The sequence below is a fragment of the Macaca fascicularis genome, chromosome 17 (assembly GCF_037993035.2).
Source record: "Macaca fascicularis isolate 582-1 chromosome 17, T2T-MFA8v1.1".
NCBI classification, from domain to species: Eukaryota; Metazoa; Chordata; class Mammalia; order Primates; family Cercopithecidae; genus Macaca; species Macaca fascicularis.
The window spans coordinates 23317588-23331990 of record NC_088391.1 but is presented as its reverse complement, the minus strand read 5'-3'; the positions used below and the strand labels follow the sequence as shown (position 1 = coordinate 23331990).

The 14403-nt window shown below is 39.1% G+C and overlaps 2 long non-coding RNA genes across 5 annotated transcripts in view; one reads left to right on the top strand and one right to left on the bottom strand.

Moving 5' to 3' along the window:
* Positions 1 to 14403, top strand: part of LOC102116201 (uncharacterized) — a 176331-nt gene that overhangs the window by 76085 nt on the left and 85843 nt on the right. The window lies entirely within an intron of this gene.
* Positions 1 to 14403, bottom strand: part of LOC107127941 (uncharacterized) — a 101562-nt gene that overhangs the window by 77857 nt on the left and 9302 nt on the right. For 2 of the 4 annotated variants that reach the window (XR_010582578.2, XR_012426920.1), the window contains exon 4: positions 11220 to 11695. The exons of the other annotated variants lie outside the window; for them this stretch is intronic. This is a non-coding gene — a long non-coding RNA (uncharacterized lncRNA). Of the gene's footprint in view, positions 1 to 11219; positions 11696 to 14403 lie in introns of those variants that run through there. 4 annotated transcript variants of the gene reach the window in all.

The following is a 14403-nucleotide window of genomic DNA, read 5'->3' as shown; positions in this document are numbered from 1 at the left end:
TGATTATATTTTATATACCCTTACACTCTTGTCATCAATTGTCTCAAAAATACTTATAACAGTAAAGTTGAAGTCTCTTTCTGATAACTCCAATATCTGAGATACCTGTGGATCCATTTCTACTATTTGCTCTTTATCTCTTGATATTCAATTGTTCGGTTCTATGTCCAGGCATGCTCAGTCATCTTCAATTGAATAATTCCTATTACCTATGAAAAATTGTAGTGGCTCTGGTGATATATCTTCTTGTACAAAAGATTTATTTTTCTTCTTGGAAATAATAAGAGTAGAAGTATATAACCCTGGTTCAAAGGGGAATTAGGAGAAATCGAGGCTGAGTTTCTGGTTTTGTGAAGACTTGTCTACTTCCAATCTGCCTTTACTCTCAGTGTGCAGTTCTTTATGGGTCTCAACTCAGTAGCAGAATGTTTACCACTGCCTCTCATCTTTGGTTGGGCTTTGAACTCCAATTTTTGTCTCCTAGCACCATGATACGAACAAAAATTTGCTAGGCTTTTTAATCTTTTTGTGCATCTTTCTGTTTGCCTTCTAACCCTGCACAGTTTAGCAATGACACAATGTCTCAAGAGGAGGAGCAACAGATAACATTACTTTGTTTCATTGCATTTCCTTTCTTTCCAGGATATTTATCTCCTAACTCCTTTCTGCCTTGATTGTTGTCTAATGCCTTCAAACTGCTGCATTTTACTATTTGTCCAGGTTTCACTGATGTTAATAAAGGAAGAGCTGATTTCATATAAGCTACTCTCTGATTCTTAAAAATGTGGATGAACTGTGCTTTTAAATTTCTTTTAATTCTAAATATAATTTTGATTAAAATTTTATTTAAACATCGAAAGATCTTATATTTCTTCCATGTCAAATAACAATCTGAAGTTAGGATGCCTATTATTTGACAACTGCATTTTTAATAGATGACTACAATGTGGTCACTCTAGAAACCAAGCAGTAGGAGGGAAGAAACAAACCAAGAGATCGTATTACCAGCAAGTTGTTAGTTGAAACCAAAGGGAAAGGTACTGGAAAAAAAAAAAAAAGCTCTTCAATGTCGGTGTGGGTGTTTGTAGGAGAAAGAGAACCATTAACAGTTCATTTATTTTTAGAAAATATCTTTTTCATTCTAAAAATATGACTGCTTATCAAGTAGCACTATGATCAGCGTAATTTTGTAAAATGAGATGTTGACTGAGAATCAGGTGATAATAATCATTCTGTGTCTGCTGAGGTTTTGAAAATAAAGTGGCAGAACTGAGTAGCCCCTCTTCCTTAACTATTGAAAAATCAGCGGTGCATCCGTCATGGTGAGAGTCAGTACCGCATGGTAGCGTTCACAGAAAAGTGATATTCTGTGCCCAATTTATACTAAGGGTAGTTATGTACAGTGAGTGAATGACGGAAGAAATGAACAAACACAACCTCTGGGGTTTTAATTGGGTTGTCAACCTACAGAAAACTATTAACTTGTGTTCCCACAACAAAAATGTTAAACCACCAGGGAGTGGTGCTGCAGTGCACAAAGCAGGTGATACCAGAAAGTGCACGGAAGAAATCCAAAGAGAGAGTCAAGGAATGAGAAGGAATCTTGGCATCCTTGTGTCTGGAGTTCTAATTCCCAGATTTTGTCACTTCTTAGCTATGTGTTCTTAGTCATACGGCCTAAGTCTTTCCTTCTTCATTTGTGAAATGAGAAAAATAGTAATACCTACATTGTGAAGCTGTTGCACAGATGAGCAATCTCCTAGCAAAATGATAGGCATGAAGAAACTCTTAATAAGTAATTGGTATTCCTGTCACTTCCTCCTCAAAACCTCCAGAATAATAATATATATTTGGTTATTTATTGATGTGTAATAATTTACACGGAGGACAATTTGCCTCATTTTTTTCAGAAGGAAACTTTCAATTTTTATATTAGAAGAGTCATGTGAAACCAGAAAAGAGTGAGATAATGATTTCATTAAAATAACTCATAATAATTATACCAAGAGCTATTAGAAATTTCTCAAGAGGAAATGAAACAATTAAAAACTATGAGGTTGAGAAAGAAGGAAATCAAACTGTGGGTAGTCTTTGTAATTATGATTTGTATTCCATTTATCATTTGAATACAATGAGACCTCATTGTAGGCTTGGTCCTTTGTCATCAGTGCTTAGAAGCTCAAAAATTAATTGTGGCACAATGACCTTGACACTGATCAGCATGGTATTTCTTGTACCACAACTTTAAAGGTTATTCAGAAATAAGAGCCTTTACTTTATTGAGCCTACCTCACCCTCTTCTTCATGTCCTCAACTTAGCTCCTTACTGGTTTAGAATCCAGAGCCCACAATTAAAATCATTCAGTCTCCTTCTTAACTTCCTTGCCCCTTCCTCTTCTATTATGAAGGCTGGCAAAACATCGACTTTCTCACTATCCCTCCATTTCCCTTTATAAAGAAACTTGAGATTTCTAGGCTTGTTTTCCCTACTCTGTCTCCATTAATTTCTCTTAAATCTTCTCCAGTTGGGACACTGTGTCCACCACTCCTCTAAAATTGTTCATATCAAAGGTATCAAATCCAGCAGTCAACTCTACATCCTTATCTCATTGAGTAGTATTTGATTCCCCACTCTGACAAGTCTTTAATTGACGATGGGGACACAAAATTACCCAGATTGTCTCAGATTTCACAGGCTGCTTCTACTCAGTCTCCTCTGAGGATCCTCTTTTTTTCTGATTTCTGAATATGGGAGTGCACTGGGGCAAGTCCTCAAACTCCTCTTCATCCAGATTCATTCCCTTGATGATCTCGTTCAGACAATGACTTTAAATGATATCTACATATTTCATCAAGTCTAATATGAAATGAAGGAAGAGATCAAGTTGAGCAATTAACTTTGAAGTATTTTAAATTGTTCTTAATTAATAGACTTGATTTCTTAGAGCAGGTTTAGATTTGCAGAAAAATTGAATAGAAAGCTCAAGAATTCCCATATACTCCCTCTCCTTCCCCTAGCGTCCCCTGTTATTAACATGTTGCAGTAGTCTGATATATTTGTTTTAAGTTATGAACTAATATTATTAAATAACATTATTATTAAATAAAGTTCATAGTTTGTATTAGGGTTCACACATTGAGTTTACATCCTGGGGATTTTGACAAATGCACAATGCCGTGTATCCACCATTATAGTTTTATACATGATAGTTTCACTGCCCTAAGTAGTCCCTGTGCTTTCCCTGTTCATCCCTCTCTCCTCACCCCCCACCCCTGGCAACACTGGGGTGTTTTAATTGTATGTGACCAAATGACTTGACTCTTCCCAGGAGAGACAAGGAAAAGCCCATCCTTGAGTTTTCTGCTACTCCTGACACACTGCCTTTGTGTTAAATGTTCTTGCTTTTCAAAGTTATTAAGGAACAGCAGCACACTTCTTGGGTAAAAAAAAAAAAAAGGAAAAACGCCACTTTACCTAATAATGTTCCATCTTGTACTTCTTTCAGAAAGATTGCTTGGTTTCTAATTATCACTCTGCTGTAGCCTCTGCTACTGACGTCTGGAGGCTGTGATTAGCATGGGAGTTCATTGGGAAATCGTTTCTCACATAGATTCATTTCCTTTCTAGGATTCTTCCCACTCTCACTTTTTTTCTCTCTCTTCTCATCTCCATTTTCTAATAAGTTTGAGTTATTGAGATGTTTTCATCTGTTTTTATGCAATGCCACTTTAATTAAAAATGCCAAAAGCAAAATGATTTTTCGAGCCAGTCCTGAAGGAAGGCTGTGCTTGAGAGTTTCCAAATGGCAGATGCTACAATGTTGGTATTGGGAGTTGGGGAGTAGGAAGTATGGAAAGCTACAAAAGGCCTTGTGTCTTTCTGGAGGATGGAACAGAGGGACTGCTAAGTGGATGGCTTGTCTTTACTGGTAAGGAGAGGGTTTCTATCCTAGTTATCTCAGGACTACCTGTAAAGGTGATGGAAACTTGGCAGGTGGAAATAAAGCATTGTGGCCTTCAGCTTGACTCCTAGGGGGTTCTCCCTCCTTTACTCATAGGACCACAAGCATTGGATTGTTTCATAAGCCTTCCATACTAGGGTCTCTCCTTGAAAAAACCTGCCAGTTGCAAAATCATAGCTATTACCAAATGCAGAGAAATCTTCTCAGTGCTAAGGAGGAAGATCACGTATCCAAGAGAGGAAATTATATTCATTGGGTAAACTGCGTTCTAAGAATGGTTCATTCTCCCAAATGGCTTGCCATTTCCCAGATGCACATATCGATCCCAAGTGCTCAACCAGTGTCAGTGTTGCCATTTGTTTCTTTCTCCCTCCTTTTCTGTGATGTCTCCTTTGTGGCTCCAGGGAGAGCCAGTCATGCCTTCTTTAATCTCCCCATGGTTCTTGAGACATACCTTTAGTATAACACTCTTCATTCTCCACTAAGTGACAAGTTCTTTCTGAGAGGCAAGAAGTTTATCTAGAGCAGGGGTCCCCAACCCCCAGGCCTGCAGACTGGTACCAGCCCGTGGCCTGTTAGGAACCAGGCTGCACAGCAGGAGGTGAGCAGTGGGCAAGTGAGCATCACTGCCAGAGTTCTGCCTCCTGTCAGATCAGCAGTGGCCTTAGATTCTCATAGGAGCACAAACTCTATTGTGAACTGTGCATGTGAGAGGTCTAGGTTGCTTGCTCCTCATGAGAATCTAATGATTGATGATCTTAGGTGGAAGAGTTTCATCCCCAAACCACCTCTCCCTCCCCACGCCAATCCATGGAAAAATTGTCTTCCATGAAACAGGTCCCTATTGTCAAAAAGGTTGGGGACTGCTGATGTAGACGTCCATGATCCATAGTCAGGTTCGCAAGGAATTGTCAATTGAAAGAATGAACTGTAGACACAGCATAGCAGGAGTCCTGCTATACTGAAAGAATCTTTTAGACACAGTATAGCAGGAGTCCTGGCTAGAGTGCAAGCTGTGTTGACCCTCTGGCCACTCCAGCATGACTGGAGGATGAATGGAACTAGCCTGCTAACGGGAATTCCGTGAGGACTGAGAACATTCTGGGAAAGAATTAGTTCTATAAGACTTGTTCCTGGAAAAACCTAATCTCTCCTGCCTCCAGGCCTCTACACACGCTCTGCACATGTTCTGCCTGAAACTCTGCCTCCACCTCTTTACTGAGCTAATTTTGTTCATATTTCAGAGCTAAGTGTCTTAGGAAACCTCCTTAGGAAACTTCTGCTAGCCACCCAGACTGTCAGCCTCCGTTTTCTTCCTCCCTTGCCTACCCCCTAGCTCCAATTTCTACACTGGTACCTATATCATGCTTAGTTACTTGTCCGGTGTTTGTCCTACCTGCTTGTTTGTAAACTTCCTAAGGTCAAAGATCATCTTTGTTATGCTTACTGCTCTACCCCTAGAATTAGGCTCAGTTCCTAAACATAGTAGAGACTCAAAAGTATATGTGAACGAATGAGTGTATACAAATGCCTACTCAGTGTTTCACTGCAGTGTCTTATAAGCATAACAAACCTAGTATGTTGCAGACTTTTGATTTCCTCGCCGCTTTTAACTTCTTGATCTCAGTAAATGCATCATCATCCATCAGGTTGCTGAAGCCAGAAACTTGGTAGTCATCTTGATTCTTCTTCTCCCTTACCACACCTCTGTATTGCATCTATCAGCAAATCCTTCTTATTTCAAAATGCATCTCTCGTTTACTTATGTTCATCTCCACTGCTGCTGTCCTACTTTAAGCCATCATCATTTCTCACCTGAATTATTACAAATAACTTTCCCGTTTCCCTTCCTGGTCTCTTCCAATCTACTCTCCACACAGCAGTCAAGATGAACTTTACATTTTTTTACAAAGTGAAAACAAAACTGTTCATTCCCTTTCTATTTAATTAATTAACCCCTTCTCAGGTTCAACCTACAGAAGTCAAACATAGCCTGCCCCACCTTACTGCTCAACCCAGCCTCCTCCCATTCTGCCTCTCTCACTTGGCTCTAGCTACACCCACTGCAGCTTTATTTTAGGTCTTTGAATGGCCCATGTGTTTTTCTTCCTTATACTCCCTTTGCCTGTGAAACTCTTTCCTCAGTTCTTTAAATGGTTGTTTCCTTCTCACCCTTTGGGTCTCGATTTAAATGTCATTTCCTGAAGGAGGCCCACTCCTGACCACTCCATCAGCTCTTATTCCTGATCACAGCACCTTGACTATTACTTTCTTAGCACTTCACTTAAGTAGTTACGCATTTATTAATTTGTTCACCTGTTACTGTTGGTCCGCACACTGGAATGTAAGCTCCAATATGCTTCCTTTGCACATAGCCTCTACATCATCAGCCTATTTGAGTGCTCAGCACATAATAGATGTTTAATAAACATTTGTTGACTGAACAAACAGAAAAATGATTGAACCAAACTCAAGGACAATCATTTTGGGTTGGGACAATCAAATGAGTTGGAGATGAAATGGAAGGGTGGCCCTAGGAGTGGTACAGGGTCTGTCATAACTGGCTGTCGTGGCTCAGACATCAGTTCCTTCTGCCTCAGTCACCATCAGCTTTGGCATGGACATCGACAGTTAACAGGTTGTCTAGTGGGCAGTAGAGGCCAAGCTGTCACCTCTGGCAGAGATGAGATGGATGCAGCCCCACAGTAGGCTGGACTGTCTGGGATCCAGTCACAGTTGAGGAGGTTTATTGCCTGAGCCCTTGAGTGGTGCCATATGGGAGGAATTTAGGCCTTGCTAAGACCCACGTGGGAAGAATTTGAAGGGACTATGGATTCTACAGAGGAAGTGAGGGCGGAGCCAAGAAAATGCTATTTTGTGAGAGTTGTTGTGGCCAGGGACATGTAGGTCTTGATTGCCTGTCTTGTCTCTCAATTGATAATGTATTTGGAATGTGGTTTTTATCTTCAAGACGTTTAGAGTGAGCAGTAATGGGATTCACTGGCATCAATAGCAGTGGAAGATGAGGACTCAAGGAGTTAAACAAAACCTCAATCCCACTGGTGGTAGTGGTTGCAATTTTATGAAGTCACTTTGGAAGTACATTAAAAATCAAATACAAAAGATCTTTGAGCCATGTTCCAGCTGTTATGAAAACCCTTCAGGTATTTATGTCAATGAGTACATTAACAGTCTTAATATGTCACAGGTGGCTGCATTTTATTTTTTAAAGCATTCTTAAAAGGCGATCCAATTTAAGTATACATTTGGGCTAAATTCTCATCCTTTGTGGCTCCATAGGGACATGAATTCATTAGTAAAAAGGCATAGAATGCTTTAAAAGGAAGAATTGTCTACTAGTTAGTGAGTTGGCCTAAAATATTGGGAGCTCTATATCCTGTTTCCACTCTGTTCATGGTCAAATTATTTCCTTCAGTGGGAGCTGGTTTGTCTCAGGGCTGATTTTTTTGTTGTCCTCCTCAACGTGAGTCCTGGGTGAGGAAAATGAGATTACAAAGAACCAACATGTATTAGTCTTGCCCAATACCCAGCCTTTTTAGGCTTCCTTGACTTCCATAGCTGAGGCTACTTAAGCCCACTTTCAGACTCAGTCATTTCCCAGGTTTAAGCAGCAGTCAAGTGTTCCAGCACACCCCCTAAATCTCTGCACACAGTCAGATGTACCTCTGGTCAATTCTGACCTTGAGCTCAGCATTGCACACAGTCCCTTCTGTCACCCAAGATCTAGTCTCCACCTCACATGCCAGTTCTGAGAATCGGGCTTCTCTGTTGTTGCTAGTACCTGAGTTTCTGTGATGGAAATCTGATGCTGCCACTGTCTCTCTTTTTAAAAAAATTCATTAAATTTTTTTTGTGTTAAATATACATAATCTAAAATTTACCATTTTGACCATTTTTAAGCGTGTAGTAGAGTGGCACTAAGTACATTTACACTGCTGTGCAATCATCACTCCATCCCTAGAAGCTATTCATCATCCCATACTTGAGCTCTGAACCCATTAAGCTACTCCTCATTTTCCCCACTCCATAATACCCCTAGTCCCTGATAACCCCTGTTTTGCTCTCTGGCCATTGGCATTGTCTCTCTCTCTTTTTTTTTTTTTTTTTTTTTTTTGACAGAGCTTTGCTCTGTCGCCCAGGCTAGAATGCAGTGGCATGATCTTGGCTCACTGCAACCTCCGCCTCCCAGGTTCAAACGATTCTCCTGCCTTAGCTCCTGAGTAGCTGGGATTACAGACATGCGCCACCATGTCCAGCTAATTTTTGTATTTTTAGTAGAGAAGGGGTTTCACTGCATTGGCCAGGCTGGTCTCGAACTCCAGACTTCAGGTAATCTGCCCGCCTCGGCCTCCCAAAGTGCTGGCATTACAGGCGTGAGCCACTGCGCCGGGCCTTGGCATTGTCTCTTGTACTGAGTCTTGCCTCATTCTTGCCTGCCCACTTCTTTTTCTTTGGCCACAAGGACTAATCCGGGATCAGTCTTATTTTTTTAAGCCCAGCATAGATGGTGAAACTCTGCTACGTGCTTATTTTCTGTCTTCCTAGACTCCTGATGTGAAGGTTAAAGTGACTCCATCTTGGAAGCGAATCTGCCATAATGACTTCTGATTAACCCCCTTTCCAGGATTGACTCTGAGATTTCCAATTTATCTCTGCTTCTTGTGTAAGAGCACATAGCTACCATAAATCCTGTCCTTAGATCAAATCAACCTGCATAAACTCATACTTCCCATAAATCCTACCCTTAGATCAAATTCCTTCCTATTCCCTCTGAAGTATGTGTACCCTTTTCCTAGGGTATATAATCCCTGGGTCTGGGAGTAATGGTGAGGAAATTTACCTGACTTGCGTCTACCGAAGACCATACTTCTGTCTGTAAATTCCTCAATAAAATCTCTCTATAATGCAAGCAGGACTTGTGTGCCTCCTTCTTTGGTTATTAAGTTCCTTCTGCATTTTGGGGGTTGCTTTACATATACAGCCCTTTCATGAAACACCTGACTATTACTCTATCCTTCAGTCTTCATTACCTTTCTCTGGTTGTCTTTCATAATTTTCCTACTACATTGCTCTGAGATCTTTGCTTCCAACACATTCTCTCCACCTCCCACGCCCTGCCCCCATATCTATTTCCCTACCCTTGGATACAGCGTTCTATCTGCTAGACTATACTTCTCAGGGCCTGTAGCCAACATTTCTCCCTACTCCCTAATTTCAGGCCTTGGCTCTCCCAGCATGCTCCATTCCATTGCTCTTCCTCAGGCTATCTGGCTGCCCCTTGAGGCATGAGAACATTACCCTTCAGTGCACAGTCATATGGAGACAAAGCCACTGGCTCTGCAATCTTTAGAAGTGCAAAGGTCTCACTCTCTCTAAGAGGATATAGATTTGAATTCAGAATTATTAGCAGAGGGCAGTGAGAATTCGCAAAGTGCTGCACAAGGAAAATAGCACTCTGGTAACAAAAGTTGAGATGAGTTTTAATAGGCTAGAGTGACTCAATATAAAATGTCATTTTATATGTAGGTTTAAAAAACTAATTTCAAAGTGATCCACAACATTTCCCCAGGCCCTTCATCCCAACATGTAAAATACGAATCTCTTTGACAACATCCCCAATAAAAGTGGCCCTGACTTTCTTTGGAAAACTCACTGACAGAGATCTAAGTACATCTCAAAGTGTCCCATTGTTTCTAAGTTGGTTGGATTGTTAAAACCTAAGGTCCTATTCAGAAGAGATTTCTTCTTCTAATGTGCAGTATTATTCTTTGCATCTATTCAAGTCTGAGCTCTGCCCAAGAATTGGTTTCTATACATTTTAATAGGAGGTATTTTTAGAGGTCAGTGAAATATTACTGTGAAATTGAAAAGAATGACCCAATTCCTCATTTCCTTTCATTAGAAGTGATACATATTAAATCTTATCTCCCACAGAAGAGAGTTGAGGTAGAATTAGATGTTCTTAATAACTGAATTATCAAGTACTCCAGTTTCCCAGTGAACTTTTGAAAATAGTGCAGATTTTCGATTCAAAATAGCATTTGGGTATTCTCTGATAGTCTAATACTCTTTGTCACATGGTCAAGACCAAGGCAAACAGGAACAGGGACTAGGGTCTCAGCATCAGGCAGATGAGAGAGGTGATTAAAGCTGAAATGCAGTGTAGAAGGAGAACCAAATAAGGTGAAGAGTGACTTCACCAGCTGTGCAGAAATCAAAGACAAAAATGATCAGATTAATACAAGAAACAGAGATGGTGAAAGCATTTGAGGGACAAATTGAAAGAAGAAAATAAATGATAAAACTGAGGCTCAGTGTTGCTCAGAAGAATTTTCTGGTTTGTTAGTGTCAATACCCATTGGGAAGGCCAAAGCCCACCTTGTTGCCTTCACTCATCAGAAGGTGACATTTTTGTTTTGGGTGTCTGATGTCCACTAACATAAGCCAAACAACAGGACAAAAAGATGTCTCGAGTCATTTTTAGTTGTATAAAGGACATTCAGTTTTTATTTGAAAGACCTAGGTTCAAGTTCCAATTCCGCAACTTACCAGATGTGAATTCAGAGCAAATCACTGACCCTCTCTGAACCTGTTTGTTTTCTAAATAATAATAAAAAAGCCCAGTTCTTAGTCCGGAGGCATCCAATGAGCTCAGTAGTCTTTGAGCATTAGGGAGCATTCTACAGTAATTAAAGGTAGATTTTTCTAAAAGAAATAAATCTTGCAGGCTCTGAAAAGAAAAACTTGGCTCTTTGTTTCTCAGGAGATGTCAGCTGCATAAAGAGAGCAAAGTTGGGAGAGTTCGTATTTTCCTGTACAGTTCTGTTCAAATGTTCCATGGCATGTTTTTTCAGCTGCTAATAATGGAAATTCCTGCTGCCAAATATGTATTAATGATAACACCATTTAAAACCTTTTGGCTGCCACTTTAGCACTAAGCCAGCACATTTGGGTTCCACAAAGCCAGATGGTCACCTTTTTCTGGAATTTAGCTTTATGATGCCACTTCAATTGATTCTAGACTTTGTTATATGGTTCTCCCCTAATCTGTCTTACATTATTACAGGAAAGAGAAGTATTGTTAAAAAAATAAACTTGATTTTTTAGAATAGTCTTAGACTTACAGAAAACTTGCAAAGACAGTTCTTATGCCCCATGCTCTGTCTCCTTTGTTATTAGCATCTTACGTTAAGGCACATTTGCTGCAATTAATTCACCAATGTTGACACATTATTATTAATTTCAGTTCATACTTTATTCAGATTTCCTTAGATTTCACCTAACATCCTTTTTCTATTCCAGCATCTCATCTGGGATGCCACATGGTATTTACTAGTTGTGTCTTCTTAGGCTGAGACAGTTTCTCATGTTTTTCATTTCTGATGACCTTGACAATTTTGAGGCATTTTTTTGAATGTCCTTTCATTGGGAATTGTCTGTTGCTTTCCTCATGATTAATCTAGAGTTACAGGTTTGGGAAAGGAAGAACACAGAGGTAAAATACCATTTTCCTCATGTCAGGGATACATTTGATGAACATGACTTACCACTGTTGTTGACTTTGATCACCTGGCTGAGGTGGTATCCAGCAGGTTTCTCCAATGAAAAGATATTCTTTTATTCCCTGTTTTCTGAAGGAAGTGACTGTGGGCAGACCACACCGTCTCACCTCTTTGAAGGTGGCGTATCCACATGAATTAGTCGGAATTGTTCTGTATGGGAGATTTGTCCCTTTTACTCCATTTATTTCTTTGTTTATATCATTACGGACTCATGGACATTTATTTTATATATTGAATTATAATTCCATACTACTTTATTTAATTTTTTGCTCAAAATTTTCCAGCTTTGGCCATTGGGAGCCTTCCTTCAGTTAGCTCCTGTATTCCTTTGTAATACCTTCCTCATTGTCGGGTTTTGTTTGCTTTATGTTTGCTTTTGTATTTTGGACACTTCCTTACTTTCTTGCACTATAAGATCCTCCAGGCTCATCCTGAATAGGTCTTTATGGTGTTGAGGTACATATCTTCTATACTTAATTTGTCGAGAGTTTTTATCATGAAGGAATGTTGAATTCTGTCAAATGTTTTTTCTGTTTCCATTAATATGATTATACGGTTTTTGTCTTTCTTTCTGTTAATGTGATGTATTGCATTTATTGATTTCTCATATATTAAACTATTCTTGCATTTCTGGAATGAATCCCATGTAATCATACTTAATTATATTTTAATTTTAAAATTTTAATGATCTCTTAAATTTATTATTACTTGCTTTATGGCCTAGCATAAAATCTATATTAGAATTTTTTCCATGTGTACTTGAAAAGAATATACATTCTGCTGTTGGTGGTGGAGCACCTCATATATGTCAATTAGATCAAGTTGATTGATAACTGTTGTTTAAATCTTTCTAGTTGTCTTATCAGTTAATGAGAGAGGAATATGTAAATCTCCAACTATAATTCCAAACTATAATGCCAACTATAACTCCAACTGTTTCTACTACCAATTCTGTCAGTTTTTGTTTCATGCACTTTGGGGCTTTGTAAAAATTATGTATTATAAACTATACATTTATAATTGTTTCATTTTCTTGATGTGTTGATCTCTTTATTGTTATTAAATGTCTCTCTTTGTCTCTAGAAATATTTTTTGTCTGAAAATCTATTTTGTCTGATATTAATGCAATAATTTCAGCTTTCTTCTGGTTACCGTTTGCATTAGTGTATCTCTCTAAAGTGTGTCCATTGGAACACAAATCTGCTGTAATTTATTTTTTTGTTTCTTTATTGTTGGTTATTTATGTTAAGCATTGTTTTGTAGATAGTTTCCCTTCAGATGTTTAATTATTTTCTTAGAATAAAATTCATTTAATTATCATCCCTCAGACCAGAAATATTTCAAAAATTTTTCCATAGTTATATGGGCATAGTGATTATCCTTAGGAAATTATAAATTGATGAAAGTTATAATTATTTTGAAAGGAATTGTACTATATGTTTTATATTTATTACATAATTTAACATAATCCTTAAAACAATATGGTAATATAGATATTTTTATTATTTTTATAATTGTTTTTTGGGATGGAATCTCACTCTGTCACCTAGGCTGGAGTGCAGTGGCACAATCTTGGCTCACTGTAATCTCCACCTCCCGGGTTCAAGCGATTCTCCTGCCTCAGCCTCATGAGTAGCTGGGATCACAGGCGTGTGCCACCATGCCCAGCTAATTTTTGTATTTTCAGTAAAGACAGGGTTTTGCTATGTTGGCCAGGCTGGTCTTGAACTCCTGACCTCAGGTGATCCTCCCGCCTTGACCTCCCAAAGTGCTGGGATTACAGGCATGAGCCTGTAATTTACTTTTATTTTTACAGATAAATACCTAAGTACCATAGAGATTAGGTAACTGGTTTAAGTATACAGAACAAACACTAAACGAAAGAGCCAAGGTTTGAATTCAATTTCTGTTAGACTCCATGAGATAATACGAAGTTTTTCTTTAACTCTCTCTCTTTCCTTACTTCATTGCTCTCCCCACACAAGCATTTTTTTTTCTCTTGACCTATCCCTGCCCCTTTCTTTTTCTTTTTTCTTTTTGAGACGGAGTCTTACTCTGTCACCCAAGCTAGAGTGCAATGGTGCGATCTCGGCTCACTGCAATCTCTGCCTCCCAGGTTCAAGTGATTCTCATGTCTCAGCCTCTTGAGTAGCTGGGATCCCCGCCCCTTTCCTTTCAGATACTTAGTGGTTCATAGTGTGAAAGGAAAGTAAACACTTTCACTAGGCCAAAAAGAAAAAAATTAAGCTGAAAGCTGAGTCATGCAAGAAACTGCCTTTCCTTTTGTTCCTAAGCATACAGCTACAGATAAAAGGCTAAACATCTCCACAGGTAGCTACTCTATGTTCACCTTATCTCAATTGACTGAATGTGAAACAAAAATATAATTGACTATTCTCCTACCTGCTCTTTATCTCTTGCAATATGTGGATTCAGCAATGTGAACATCTATCCCCTTCCTCTTTCCCCTCCTGCCCACTGTCCTCCTTTAAATATTGAAACCCTCAAAATCATCTCTAGAAAAAGGCACAGATCATAGACTGTTTCTGTGGTTCTGAGTTCTTTTTTCCTGGTCCTGTCCTGGCAAAGTAAACTTCTGAATTGATTTAGACCTGTCTCAGATGCGTTTTGGTTGACAGTAGCAGGTTATTGGTCCCTCTCTGTCAGAGCCCAGAAACTGTGATGAACTCATTCACGGTTGTTGATGCCCTCTATAAAGGTATGGCCACGAGTGGGAGTCCCATTCCATAAGAATGTTATCTTATTGTTTCAGTGGAAGGTCAGGAAGAGAAATACGAGATGAGGACTTGGGAAAGGGCAGTTATTTTTGCTGTTGCTGTTAAAGTGGTATATATATA